General features: G+C 42.5%; 1 protein-coding gene across 1 annotated transcript in view; it reads left to right on the top strand.

Moving 5' to 3' along the window:
* SNX20 (sorting nexin 20) overlaps positions 1-15563 on the top strand; it is a 38652-nt gene continuing 23089 nt past the window's right edge. Inside the window, exon 1 of the mRNA XM_075188859.1 lies at positions 1-115. The gene's annotated coding sequence lies outside the window, so the exon portion shown is untranslated. The remainder of the gene's footprint in view (positions 116-15563) is intronic.

Raw genomic sequence — 15563 nt, 5'->3', positions numbered from 1 at the left:
GCAGCTTGGATGCATTCTTAGTGCGTGAGCTCGCCCCTACCCAGAGGGTAAAACAACCTTGCCCTAAGATTTGGTGATGATATGTGGATATTTATCTGATGTAAGCCTAGAAAAGGTTAGTATTCTATGTAGCTTATAGAATCGTAAAGGGTCTATTTTTCTGATTCATAAACCCCTTTAGCACAATGCAATTTAGAGTAGCACTTTGCTTTATTTTATGTGTGGGCTCTGTATTGTTAACAGTTTTTAGTGTTAATATTATTTAATAATACATATGTGTTTGTTTGTTTTTTAATTATTTATTTATTTTTGCCAAATCCATTGTTTTTTTTGTTTTTTTTACATAGCAATCTATTCGTTTATGAAAGAGAACAAACAACCTGCCTCATTGTCAGGGGCCTTTTATACTAATCCAGTGCTACTGAGTCTGAATTTGATGACTCTAATTTGCACTGGCATTGGGTAGCAAATGCCAACGAGAAAGAGATCATATGAATTAAAAAAGGATACAAAGCTAAAAAGTATACCTTTTTAAAATGCACAGACACATCAAACACGTGGCCTGATTTAGAGATGTCAGTAAGTGTATTCCTGCAACGTGAAGATGTGTCTTGGTGCATAACTGACTTATTCCATATGCGTACAACCAGCAACCGTTTAGAGCTGCACGTATTTTGCAATTGTGACCCTTGCGCTTGGAAAGGTGGATTAGTGTAGTTAACATGTAAAGGCATGCACATTTGAGTTGTGTCTTATTATGGGTTTTGGATCTTGAGACAGAAAGTTTGATTTTGCACCTATATCATCATCATCAGTTATTTATATAGCGCCACTAATTCTGCAGCGCTGTACAGAGAACTCACTCACATCAGTCCCTGCCCCATTGGGGCTCACAGTCTAAATTCCCTAACATACACACACAGACAGACATACACAGACACACAGACTAGGGTCAATTTTGATAGCAGCCAAATAACCTACCAGTATGTTTTTTTGGAGTGTGGGAGGAAACCGGAGCACCCGGAGGAAACCCACGCAAACACAGGGAGAACAGACAAACTCCACACAGATAAGTCCATGGTCGGGAAACCTATATAAACCAGGGTGCATGTTTTGGAGAAGCACGTTTGTTCTTTATACACAAATAGGGCATATTTACATTTAAATCTATATCAGGCTCAGGGTATATCAATAGTTTGTTTAAAAAAACAAACAAATAATTGTATTGGATAAGGTATATTTAATTTGATGTGACAGTTCAAAGATAGATGTATCTGTACGTTCATTATATGCAACTTGTCTTGTGTACATACGTCATAGTTACCTACTCTCCCGGAATGTCTGGGAGACTCCCGAATTTCTGGGAGTCCTCCCGGACTCCCGGGAGAGCAGGCAATTCTCCCTAAACCTGGCCGGCTGTGTAAACTAAATAGAGAGGGTGGGGCTTAGTGACGTCAAGGACACATCATCGTTGCCCTGCCCCCTGTTTTTCTTGGTCCATAGCAGTGATGGCCATTTTGGGGGCTGGGCTAAGGACGCGATTCTTCGAGCCCCACCTCCACACACTCACCTGTACCCTGGACCTCCTGGGAAACATCTTGACAATGTTGGCAAGTATGACATACGTGGCATGAATTGACCTCAATAGATTTTTTTATAGAATAATACGGGGTGCTAGGTAGGTCAAGCAGACATTTAAATAATCGCTGTGCATAAAACCATATTGGAACATGCTTATGCTATATCAAGTACATAAATGCATAAAAGCATACATAGTGACCGCAGCCTAGCTCCCAATGTGCAGACTTAGACTTATGATTTAGCATAGCCATTGATATCATAAGTTACAAATGATACACAAAGAACATCTGGGTGCACTGATGCTGATCTAAAGCATGAAATGGGAACTGGACATAATATAATTGGGCAAACCAAGTCAGCATAGAAATAAATGCATGCATGCAAAGAAATAAGATTATGTGAAGATGTAGCAAAACCATAAAACAGATAACATAACTATTAGTATAGTATAGTTTTATGAGTATAGTTTTGATGGACAAAACAAATGTGATTTTTTTTTTTTTTTCCCCCCAAGAATTTATGTTTTAAACTAGATCTTTGCAGTGCAGTAAATGTGATATGTTTGATTACTAGACAGTGGTGGAACAATCGCCAGGGCAGCCGACGGGAGGTGAGTGGGCTTGCGATGCTGGTGCATCCTCTACAGAGGCCCCTACTCTGCTCTTCTGCACATGCATGCAGGTTAGCCTCTACTCTCAAAGGCTTCAAGCGTGTCCTTAAGATTCATTACTTTATTCAAGCCTATCAGCCTGGCTTGTCTTGGCTTTCACCCTCACTCCCCCAATCAATACCATGTAATTTGTTTCTCCCCCTTTCCTGTAGGATGTAAGCTCTCACGAGCAGGGCTCTCTTTCCTTGTGTTCTCCTTATTCCGTCATCCTCTGTATCGCTTGGCCTGCTTCCCTAGTCCTGTTTTCTTAAGTTCAGGCCTATTTCACACTGGTCACTACCCTCTCTCATTCACTGTCCTGTAAATAATTTAATCTGCATTAACGTTTTATCTTTATATTTGTTTATTCAGTATGTCTGGTCTTTGTATTTTGTTCTTCGTGTATCATGTAATGGATCACTGCTTTCTGTATATGTCATGTACGGCTCTGCGGACCTTTTGTAGTGCCTTATAAATAAAAGATAATGCATAGTGAAGTTTCATATGGGGTTTTAATTCCAGAACTGAATGCCCAGGGGACTTCACTGCATATGTGTCGGGCCCCATGTATACACAGATGAGCAGATCAGGGGCCTCTGTAGTGGATCCCTGGGCATCCCACCTAAATTCTGCTGAGGCCCAGTGGTCAAATGTTACACCCCTTGTATTAAATCTAGGGGGTATGTAAGTGAGAAGAAACTGGCTTATGGATAACACTTAATCGTACTTGTTATTCACAGAAAAACAATTTGACTACAAAAGAGTGCAAATCAGAGTTCTCTTTTTAACTTATCCCAAAATCAAGAATTTGGAAATCCCCCTCTAGACGTTTACTTGTTTCATTTATAATCATATTCTGCTTCTGCTTATCCATAAGCCAGTTTCTTCTCACTTACATACCCCCCTAAATCTAAAACAAGGGATGTAACATTCAACCACTGGACCTCAGCAGAATTTAGGTGAGATGCCCAGGGATCCACTACAGAGGCCCCCGATCTGCTTATCTGTATACACATGGGGGCCGGTGCATACGCAGTGAAGTTCCCTGGGCATTCAGTTCTGGAATTGAAACTCCATATGGGACTTTACTGTGCATGCACTGGTTCCCATGCATTATTATTATTATTATTATTATTATTATCTTTTATTTATGAGGCACAACAAAAGGTAGCCATGACCTATACAGAAGGCAGTGATTCATTACACATTGCATGATACATGAAGAACAAAATACAAAGACCAGACATACTGAATAAACAAATATACAGATAAAACATTAATGCAGATCAAATTATTTACAGGACAGTGAGAGAGAGTGATGGTCAACTGAATTTCCCCCATAGTGTGAGATGTGATCTAATAAGAAGATTGAGATTACCAGTATATTATGTTTTTTTTAAAATAAAACATGTTCTATGATTTTCTAGTGATTAAGGTTAGTTTACAGTCTATATATGTTTTTTAAACTACGAGTTACTTTTTATATATATTGGCCATAAAGAAATAATGCATCGAGGATGATATCAGCAGCACTTAAAACCCACTGCTGGACTGGTTTTGACTACATGAAGCGCAAGGCTCCACCTTTATATCACCACCACTACATTGAAACGGCCTAGTTTAAAACTTACTCTCTTGTAAAAAGTAAAAGATCAGAGTTGCGTGGCACAGCCAGTGCATCATAAAACAATGCTCAAATTCCGTTATATGATTTTTTTTTTTTAAACATATTTCTGAAAATCATCTTTTAAAATGCCCTCAAATATTTTACCTATAATTTACGTCAGGCTTGCATTTGATTTCCTGATTACAATTTTGCCTGACTTCTGCTCCATGGAAGGTTTCTGTCCTCTCTGAGCTCACCTTACACCATCTCATACTGACTTATTACAAAGAAAAAACAAGTACATTAGTATTCTATTACTGAGCTTAGATCACTTAGTGCAGGTGGGTGGATTCCATATAGCTTAAGCTTGTAAAGTGTTACCGTAACATACCCCCCAAGAGTCCTGATTTATGCAGGACAGTCCCAATTTCAGAGGGCTTTGTCCCGCCTTACCAATCAGGGTGGGAAATTTGGGAGGTATTTCTCATTCACTGCTGCCCTGCATCAGCGGTGAACAGGTGGCTCACGCACCAGCAATGAAGGTGTTTGAAGGTAAGGAGTATACGGGGCAGTCTGGCACAAAACATGCCCCACAGGGGTGTAGCCACATCACAATTATGATGTGACCACGTCCCCGTCATGATGTGGCGTTCCTCCTGTTCTGATACCACATTCCCAAATGTTGGGAGGTGCGCCACAAGGGCCCCCTTCACCAAATCACATGGTTTTGCTATATGTCATACTTGCCAACTCTCCCGGAATGTCCGGGAGACTCCCGCATTTTGCGAGAGTCTCCCGGACTCCCGGGCGAGTGTGGCAATTTCCCGAATTATGCCCACTTCACTAGAAGTAATACAATAGCGGTGAAGCAAAAACTAAATCTACTATTAACAAACATTGGAACATCCTGAAGAAGGATCCCGTACTCAGCAGTATCCTTCCAGACAAACCAGTAGTTATCTTTAAGAAAAACAAGAATTTGAAAGATCTCCTGGCTCCAAGTATGCTTGCAAATGAGAAACCAATCACGAACACTTTTCTAGCCACCAAAGGTTTTTATAAATGTAACCAATGCAACATCTGCAGATATACCAATCACAAAAAGACTTTTTATAATTTTAACAATAGCAAAGAATACCAAACTAAGCACTTTATGAACTGCCTGACCACCTCGGTGATATACCTACTAGAATGTTCATGCGGTCTCAAGTACATAGGGAAGACTAAACGCCCCTTAAAGTTGAGGATACAAGAGCATGTGAGGAACATTAAAAATAAAGTTGAAAGCCACTCAGTATCACGCCATTTCTTACAGAAACATAATTCAAATCCCTGCAAACTAAACTTCAGAGCAATTGAAAATGTTACGTTAGGTCCAAGAGGTGGGGCCCTAGATACCAAACTCTCACAAAGGGAAATGTTCTGGATCTTTGAACTAGGGACCCTAGCCCCACAAGGCCTTAATGAATATTATGAAATAGCTCCTTTTTTGTAACCCCTATGAAGTACTTTACTATTGGATGTCTCCTGCTGGTATATTTACATTTAAATCCAATTTTATCATTAATTTAAAAATCCATAGTTTCCTTTATTGATATTTACTTAGGAGTGTATTAACTAGTGATTTTATGTTTTTTATATATGTTTTATTGGTTATATGTTTTTACTATATGTTTTTAATATATATCATATGCACTGTACATTGTATACATTTGTGTATATGCACTTATGGCATTATGATTCATATGTTTGTATAATTATATATGGACATATAGGGACTTGCATTTTAATTATTATACACCATCTAAATGTCACTTTGATACTATAACGTGGGCTCCACACAGCATGCCCTTATCCAATATGGCCACCGATGTATCCCTCTATAGGGACACTGCCCACACTTTGTAAACTCCTGTCGCCCATACTCATAACTAGTTTCCACCTTGTGAAACCCCTAAAGGGTACAGAATCGATGTCCCCACAAATAATCTATACTGCATCATCTACAAATGAATGTATATGCACAGCCGCTGTATCACGGGTTAAAATGCCATTTCGCGCATGCGCGATGACGTCACCGATGGCGCGGGCCAAAAATGGCGCAGCGCATCGCATATATTAGATCCAAACTTTCACATAAGTTATCTTATTACTCCTGATGAAGTTCATTGACTGAATGAAACGCGTTGAGCCCCTATAACATATCTGGAAGACTACTGGCTATACTGCTACACCCTGAGACACATACCATTAGAATATCCTGCACCAAGCTTCTGTGTGGAGCCTGCTGAGAGATTTCTACTACCTAAGGGGATGAGACTGCAGACCAGTCACTTACAGATAAGCCTATTTAAAGCATATATATTGTGAGTTTGCACTTTAAATGCTATACTTGAATAAAATGTTTATATAAAATACTACACCATATGGCTTCTTATATATTTCCTTTTATGATGAGCGGATAAGTTTGGTGTCGCGGTTGTTTTAGAACATACATTTTATCCATCGGTAAGGAGAATTGGTTGCAGATCATACTCCGGGATTTCTAAGGAGCTACTATACAGATAAGCGGTTTGATTTTGTATATCTGGTACGCACACCACTTTTATTATTCTGCACGATCAATTACAGATCAACTTTATCCTGCACTACAGTGTTTATGAGTCACCTGCGGTGCATTTATTCAGACACCGTCCTGTTCTAACTCCTCTGGACTACTTTGTGTACATTTGTGCTTATATGTTTATATACATTGTATACACCTGAAGGCGCCGCCCTTCACCATATATATCTTACTATATATATATATATATATATATATAATTATTGCTAATTAATTGGTGCTTGTTCCCAGCCCCGGGAGAAATCTTTCTACTTCTTGTTGTACCTAATATCCTGCTTATAGTTGTATTTCACTTCTGATCTTGATTTTGGCTCCTGTCTGACTGACACGTAGTTGCTGGTCTTGGTTATCTGTCTCTACTCTCTTCATTGACAGTGCTAATCCTGTCCCTATTATCAGTTCTGGCTCTGTGCTGCCTCGCCTGACTGAAATCTGATTACAGATCAACCTCATCTCTGTTTATGGTACACTCCTAGAACCACCCTGCATTCCTGACATATACCCTGCCTTGTCTCCAGCTTCAGCTACAGTCCTGCATCCCTAGACACTACAGATAGTTGTTGCCACACCTGTCCAGGAGACAACAGGAAAGAGGCAGGTCTGTAATCAGACAACCCAGAGTCAGGGTGTCACGGTCGTCTGAATTTCTTGATCCGATTCGGGACCCTTGGGCCTAGCTGGAGCAGGACTGAAACAGAAACTAGCAGCCTGGATAATCTTCTTGCTCATGTTCTTGCTGGATGTAAAATATAGCAGGGGAATGAGCAGTCTGGAAATGCTGACAGGAACACTGCACTTTAGTTATGCAAACAGGAACACTGCACCTTAGTTATGCAGACAGGAACACTGCACTTTAGTTATGCAGACAGGAACACTGCACTTTAGTTATGCAGACAGGAACATTGCACTTTAGTTATGCAGACAGGAACACTGGAACCAGGAGCCAAGAACTATCCTCTGGAGAGAAGTGTGTTGTTCTGGCAATGAACAGATCACAGCAGCAGGTTTAAATAGCATGTCCCAAACTACTATTGGCTGATCAGTTCCTGTGATCACAGCTTCTGAATCTGGTTGGTTTGGAATGATCACCTGACTGCATCCAAGATGGCCGCGCCCATGCAGCAGAACAAATAGTATGGGTTAGATTTACTAAGCGGTGGGTTTGAAAAAGTGGGGATGTTGCCTATAGCAACCAATCAGATTCTAGCTATCATTTTGTAGAAGGTACTTAATAAATGACAGCTAGAATCTGATTGGTTGCTATAGGCAACATCCCCACTTTTTCAAACCTGCAGCTTAGTAAATCTAGCCCTATGTGTTTGTTTACAAACGGAGGTGTGGAGAACAGGAATTCTGCAGATGACCAGAAGGGACCTAGGTAGCCGTGATATGACAGCGGCGGATGAGGTAAGTGTGGCTAAGATCCCGATTTGTAACAGTACCCCCTTCCTTACGAGTGGCCACTGGACACTTAGATTGGGGCTTAGTTGGAAACTTGCGGTGAAATTTTTTGATGAGAGATGGAGCGTGAACATCAGAAGCCCTCTCTTCTGGACCATAGCCTTTCCAGTCGACTAGATATTGTAAGGTCTTATGTCGAATCCGAGAGTCCAAGATCTCTTTAATTTCATATTCGTCACCATGTTCAGTCTGCGCTTCAGGAGAAACCAGTTTGGGTGTATAAAACCAATTTAGCACCAATGGTTTTAAGAGAGAGATATGGAAGGTGTTGGGTACCTTGAGGTAAGATGGTAGATGTAATTTGTAGGACACTGGATTGATGACTTGGGAGATGTTAAACGGTCCAATAAAGCGAGGAGCGAATTTCATAGATGGAACTCTGAGGCGTAGATTGCGAGTAGACAGCCAGACTCTGTCTCCAGGTTTCAAGCTTGGAATGGCTCGTCGCTTTTTGTCGGCCTGAATTTTGTAGTGTTGGGACGCTTTAAGTAGAGATTCCCATACCTGGCGCCAGTGGCCTGAAAAATTCTTTAGGAAAACTTCAGAGGCAGGTACTGAGGCTGTAGGAAGTGGAGTAAACAAGGGTACCCTGGGGTATAGGCCATAGACCGTATGAAATGGAGTGGCATCAGAGGATTCGTGATAATGATTATTATGAGCAAATTCTGCCCAAGGAAGCAGATCTATCCAGTCGTCTTGAAAAGAGGATATGTACAAACGGAGAAATGTTTCTAGGTCCTGATTAACTCTTTCCGTTTGCCCATTGGATTGGGGATGATAGGCCAAAGAGAAGTTTAGTTTGATCTGTAGTGCTTGGCACAAGGATCTCCAGAATTTCGCCACAAACTGAACTCCTCTATCTGAGACGATTTCTTCAGGACACCAATGCAAACGGAAGATCTCCTTTATAAATTGCTGAGCCAGGATAGGTGCTGATGGGAGTCCATGGAGAGGAACAAAATGCGCCATTTTAGAGAATCGGTCAACGATGACCCAGATGGTATTGAAATTATTAGAATTGGGCAAATCGGAAACAAAGTCCATAGAAATATGGGTCCAGGGTTTGGTGGGAATAGGCAGAGGCAAAAGTTGACCAGCTGAAGATTGTCTAGAACTTTTATGTTGGGCACAGCTGCCACATGCGGAAACAAATTGCTGAACATCCTGATGAAGCGTAGGCCACCAGTAGCTTCTCGATATGAAAGAGTTTTGCGGATGCCAGCATGACCGGCAAATCTGGAACAATGTGCCCATTGGAGCAATTTTTTACGCAGATTCTCTGGAACAAAAGTTTTCCCCTGGGGAGTTGTATTGTCGGGTCTACTGACTGCGATGCTGAGTGGGATGATAATAGGCCGTGGATCCACAGTGATGGAATCTTCCTCTTTTACCATAGAACGTGACAGAGCATCGGCCTTGCGATTTTTGGAACCGGGACGGAAGGTGAAATGGATATCAAATCGAGAAAAGAATAGTGTCCATCGGGCTTGACGTGGATTCATGCACTGTACAGTTTTAAGGTAGAGCAGATTCTTGTGATCCGTGTATATTGTGACAGGATAACGAGCACCCTCAAGTAAATGCCTCCACTCTCCACTCAAGCGCCAATTTGATGGCAAGCAGCTCTTTGTCCCCTATGGCATAATTTCGTTCAGCTGGTAAAAAATTTCGGGAGAAGAACCCGCAGGGATGCCATTGCTCATCAGCTGGTTTTTGGGAGAGAACTGCCCCTACTCCGACAGATGAGGCATCAACTTCTAAGTAGAATGGGCAGGTTAAATCTGGTTGCCTGAGTATGGGAGCAGAAATGAATGCTTGTTTCAGAAGTTGAAAAGCAGATTGGGCTTCTTCAGACCACTAAGCAGGATTAGCTCCTTTCCTGGTGAGGGCGGTGAGTGGTGCTACTACAGTAGAGTAGCCACGAATAAATTTTCAATAGTAGTTAGCAAATCCCAGAAATCGCTGTACTGCCTTTAGTGTAGATGGTTGAGGCCAGTTAAGAATAGCTTGCACCTTCTCTGGGTCCATACGGAGACCAGTGCCCGAGATGATATACCCCAAAAATGGAATGGATTCAACTTCGAAGGTGCATTTTTCAAGCTTGCAATACAGTTTATTCCTTCTGAGACGGCTGAGGACCTCTTTAACATGTCTGCGATGGGACTGGATATCAGAGGAGAAAATGAGGATATCGTCTAAATATACCACAATAGTATGTTACAGTAAGTCCCGAAAGATTTTATTTATGAAATTCTGAAAAACTGCTGGGGCATTGCTCAGACCGAATGGCATGACAAGATATTCGTAGTGCCCATTCCTGGTGTTAAAGGCGGTTTTCCATTCGTCGCCACGCCTGATACAGATCAAATTGTAGGCCCCGCGGAGATCCAACTTCGTAAATATTTGGGCACCTTTGACTCTGTCAAATAACTCTGTGATGAGGGGCAGAGGATACCGGTTCTTGATGGTAATGTCGTTGAGACCTCGGTAATCGATGCAGGGACGTAATCCACCATCCTTTTTCTTTACAAAAAAGAACCCGGCTCCTGCCGGTGAAGAGGATGGGCGAATAAAGCCCCTTTCAAAGTTCTCTTTTACATATTCAGACATAGATTTTGTCTCAGGGATAGAAAGAGGGTAGACTCTGCCACGCGGTGGGGTTTTACCCGGAACAAGATCAATAGGACAGTCCCAATCCCGATGAGGTGGTAGAGTTTCAGCGGCCTGCTTACCGAAAACGTCTGTGAACTCTTGGTAGGCAGAAAGAACTGGCAAAACTTCCTTATCAGAGGTGGAGCAATGTGGAAGAACACGTTGTAAACAGGACCCGAAACAAGTTGGTGCCCACGCCAGGATTTGTGGAGTCGACCAGTCAATATGGGGGTTATGCGTTTGAAGCCATGGAAACCCGAGAACCACAGGGCTAGTGGCTTCTGGGATGACCAAAAAGGTAAGAGACTCGGAATGTAGAACTCCTATTTGGAGCGTCACTGGAGAAGTCTGATGCGTAATGGTACCCCCTGGAATACGGCTACCGTCAACCGCAGAGAGAAAGATGGTCACTGGAATTTTCTCTAGTGGAATGGCTAGTTCAGCAGCTAATCTGGCAGACATGAAATTCCCAGCTGCTCCAGAATCCAGCAGGGCTGAAATGTATTGGGAGCCTTGAGCGTGTTTCAGAATGACTGGGATAATACAGTCCTTGCCTTGTGGGGAGCGAAGGGCCACTCCTAGGCTCTCCTCCTCATCGTCAGCTAGGAGGGTGTGTTTACCCGGCTTACGAGGACAATGATGTAACAGTTGTCCGGAACTGGCACAGTATAAGCAAAGTTTCTCTCTAACTCGCCGTTCTCGCTCTGTGGGTGAAAGACGTGCTTTGCCTAATTGCATGGGTCCTTCAGGGAAAGGAGACGGTACACGGGCCCGTTGAATAGGGTGGAAATTGGGGTGTTTCAGCTTCCTCTTTTCTAGAGCTCTCTCTCTCTCTGAACCGAAGATCAACCCGATTGCAGGTGGTAATCAATTGGTCTAGCGTTGTAGGTAAGTCCCGAGACGCTAATACATCCTTAATGTGGTCAGACAGGCCCTGCCAGAAGACCGCAACAAGAGCATCATTGTTCCAAGATAGTTCAGAGGAAAGTGTTTGAAATTGAACGGCATATTGGCCCACAGACTGCTGCCCTTGCCGAAGCCGCAGAATATCTAAAGCGGCTGACGTTGTTCTTCCAGGCTCGTCGAATATTCTGCGGAAGATAGACTGGAAGCTATCAATATCAAATAAAATTGGGTCAGATTTTTCCCAGAGCAGTGATGCCCATGCCAGAGCTTGCCCTGATAGTAGCGAAACAATATAAGCAGTTTTGGTACGTGCAGTAGGGAAATTCCCAGGTTGTAATTCAAAGTGTATACTACACTGGTTGAGAAACCCACGGCAATTCTTCGGATCGCCATTGTATTTAGCTGGCGTGGGAAGATGGAGTCCGGATGAAGTAGGTTGTGAAGCAGGTATTACTGGCTCAGGTGGAGTATGGGATGGTTGACTGCGGAATAACTGCAAGGTATCCATACGAGTAGAAACATCCTGCAGGAATCTCAAAATTTGCCCCTGGTTAGTTTCTTGTCTCTCAATGCGTTCAGTTAATATTTGGACAGAGTCCTCCCTCGGGGTATGTTCCCCTAGCGGATCCATTTGGCCAGAACAAACTGTCACGGTCGTCTGAATTTCTTGATCCGATTCGGGACCCTTGGGCCTAGCTGGAGCAGGACTAAAACAGAAACTAGCAGCCTGGATAATCTTCTTGCTCATGTTCTTGCTGAATGTAAAATATAGCAGGGGATTGAGCAGTCTGGAAATGCTGACAGGAGCACTGCACTTTAGTTATGCAGACAGGAACACTGCACTTTAGTTATGCAGACAGGAACACTGCACTTTAGTTATGCAGACAGGAGCACTGCACTTTAGTTATGCAGACAGGAGCACTGCACTTTAGTTATGCAGACAGGAACACTGCACTTTAGTTATGCAGACAGGAACACTGCACTTTAGTTATGCAGACAGGAACACTGGAACCAGGAGCCAAGAACTATCCTCTGGAGAGAAGTGTGTTGTTCTGGCAATGAACAGATCACAGCAGCAGGTTTAAATAGCATGTCCCAAACAACTATTGGCTGATTAGTTCCTGTGATCACAGCTTCTGAATCTGGTTGGTTTGGAATGATCACCTGACTGCATCCAAGATGACCGCGTCCATGCAGCAGAACAAACAGTATGTGTTTGTTTACAAACGGAGGTGTGGAGAACGGGAATGCTGCAGATGACCAGAAGGGACCCAGGTAGCCGTGATATGACAGCGGCGGATGAGGTAAGTGCGGCTAAGATCCCGATTTGTGACACAGCGCAGGCAGCGCATCAAAACAGATAATCGGGTCACTTCACTTTTGTTTTGCCTCCAGTACGTTGAGAAAAATCTAAAGACATCTGCAAACCTCTGGAAGAATGGTCATATTGTCAAGGTGACGCTTCTACCCTTGGTATCATCATCATCATCATCAACATTTATTTATATAGCACCAGCAAATTTCGTAGCGCATTACAATTGGGAACAAACACTGATAAGACAATACTGGGTAATACATACAGACAGAGAGGTAAGATGGCCCTGCTCGCAAGCTTACAATCTATAGGACAATGGGAGTTAGAAACACAAGGGCATGTGCTACATCATATTGCACAATGGACCAGCTAGAACGCAAAGGTAAAAGTATTGAGTGGGCAGTGTGTGTTGCAATGTTGGTCAGAGGGTTGTTGTCTTGCGTTGGTATCTGCATTTACAGCAATGAATATTCATTGTTATGTGTCCAAGCTCAAATAACAACTTGCAGCAGCTACCTCTGCTTTGTCCCTGAGCAGGCATGGACTTCAGACGTGTATTAATAACTAATTATTGGGCTCCAGCACCCAGTTCCCGTTAGTCCATTTATGGTCTTGCCACAGCATTGTTGTATATTTTGGCCCTTTATAAATGTTGCTGTTTGGTGTTCTAGATATCATAGTTCCTGATTTGGATTGCCTTTGACTTTTGACCCTGATACTGGTTTGTAACTGGATAATCTATTTTTGTTTTCTTTCTTTTTTTGAATTGTATTTTTATCAAGGTAAAACAATTAAGCGCACAATAAAATATAGGTAGGTGACTTGAATCAGTTAAAGAATACTTGAGAAAATACTACATAAATAATTTAACAAAAATATTTTCACAAATGTCTTAGAATGTAGATCAATATGAGATTGTTAACTATGGTTTTGTTTACTGTTTTTAACTGGAGGGGGAGGGAAATGAACTGTAAAATGTGGGGAAGGTGAAGCCCGGGAATGATTGTCAGAGAGATGAAACAATTTTGTGAAGAAGAAGGGTTATTAGGTGGTCAAGGGGAATTGAGAGTTAATATTAGTGGCCCAAAACTACCAGGTAATGATTTTACTGAGTTATTTATTGTGGCAGTGCTGGTTGATCTCTTATCACTAGCCTGTTTATTGATTTTATAGATTGTAAGCTTGAAAGCAGGACCTTCTTACCTCTCTTTATGTATTACCCAGTATACTTTTATTATTGTTTGTTCACAATTGTAAAGCGCTACGGAATTTGCTGGCGCTATATAAATAAATGATGTTGATGATGATTCTGAAATTACTTATTTGACTGCAGACTATCTGAATAGTCTCTTTGTACATGTTAAGCTTCTTGCTACATGGGGTTTCTCTGCGCCCTAGGCAAAATTTTAAACTATCACCCCTCCCACACCCCAGGACACACCAAATACCCACCTCCCAGAACCTCACACACTTCACTTTTGTTAAAAAAAAAAGAAAAAAAGAAAGGATAAGCCTTACCTCCTCCAGCGGTCTGGATGCAGTGATGTTTCATATAGAACGCTGTCCAGACTCCACTGCTGTCAAGGGGCAAACACATGATTTATAGAGGGGAAGTTACCAAGTGTTAGATATGGGAGCAAAAAACTTTTGTGAATGGCCCATCACACTGCTCCCCCTGCAGCACACTGTCCCCTTCCTGCTTGACCATGTCCGCCCCCACAGCACACCACCCCCCACTTGACAATGTCCCCACGCAGCACACCATGCCCCCTGCTTGATAATGTCCCACCCTGCTTCGACCCCCACCCTGCTTAACCATGTCTTCCCCCCTTGTTGAACATGTCCCCCCCACAGCACACCGCCTCCCCCCTTGTTGAACATGCCCCGCCCACCCACAGTACAACACATACACACACCTGTACTTACCAGGAACTTTTCTCCATGCTGCTGCTCTGCTCCTCTCTGTCAGAACGTGATGATGACGTCACTCCCGACAGTCAGTGAGGGAAGAGAGGGGCGGGAGGTAGTGCCACCCAGCATTAGGGGGGCCAGCGGTGATCAATCCCCCCACCCCCGCCATGGATCGGATGAAATTGTGCACATCTATAAAGCTGTGCGGCGACCACTGAGTTTAACTTCCAACCCGCCGCACAGCGTTGTAGATGTGCACGATTTCAGTGGCGCCTCCCAGAGCCCGGCGCCCTAGGCAGTTGCCTAACACTGCCTAATGGTAGCGTCGGGCCTGACTCTATGTAGATCTCCTTAATGGGGATATATCCAGGCAAAGCAACCTCCTCCGAGAACCAAGAGTGTTAGGGTAAGTATGAAATTGTGAAGTCTTCTATATTTGATCCTCTGCAATGATCAGCTTTAATTTATTCACAATTCATCACTCAAAATATTATAAGTATCATATATTCATTTGAAAGGGAAAAAGAGGGCAAACAGTCTTACCCTTTATTAAGTATTGATAAAATAATTAAAATAGAGTTACATAGTTGGCCAGTAAAACACACATCTCATATCAGATGCAGATTTTAAACTTTGTATAAAGAAGCAGAGAATCGTAGTAGAAACTGTTGGTTATACCTTCTGATGTTATTGAAGGTGTTAGTGGTGTTAATGTGGATTTTAAGCCACAACGCTTTTGAACTTAAACAGGTTTCTGTTTATTGAACGTTGAAAAACAGTAGATATATATGCAGGTACTCACAATTGGTTTTGTAACTTGTAGTACAGCAGGCAATAACAGTTGAATGCAGTTCACACT

This window comes from Mixophyes fleayi, chromosome 10, assembly GCF_038048845.1.
Source record: "Mixophyes fleayi isolate aMixFle1 chromosome 10, aMixFle1.hap1, whole genome shotgun sequence".
NCBI classification, from domain to species: domain Eukaryota; kingdom Metazoa; phylum Chordata; class Amphibia; order Anura; family Limnodynastidae; genus Mixophyes; species Mixophyes fleayi.
Note: the sequence above shows the minus strand (reverse complement) of the source record. Positions and strands in the feature narration are given on the sequence as shown.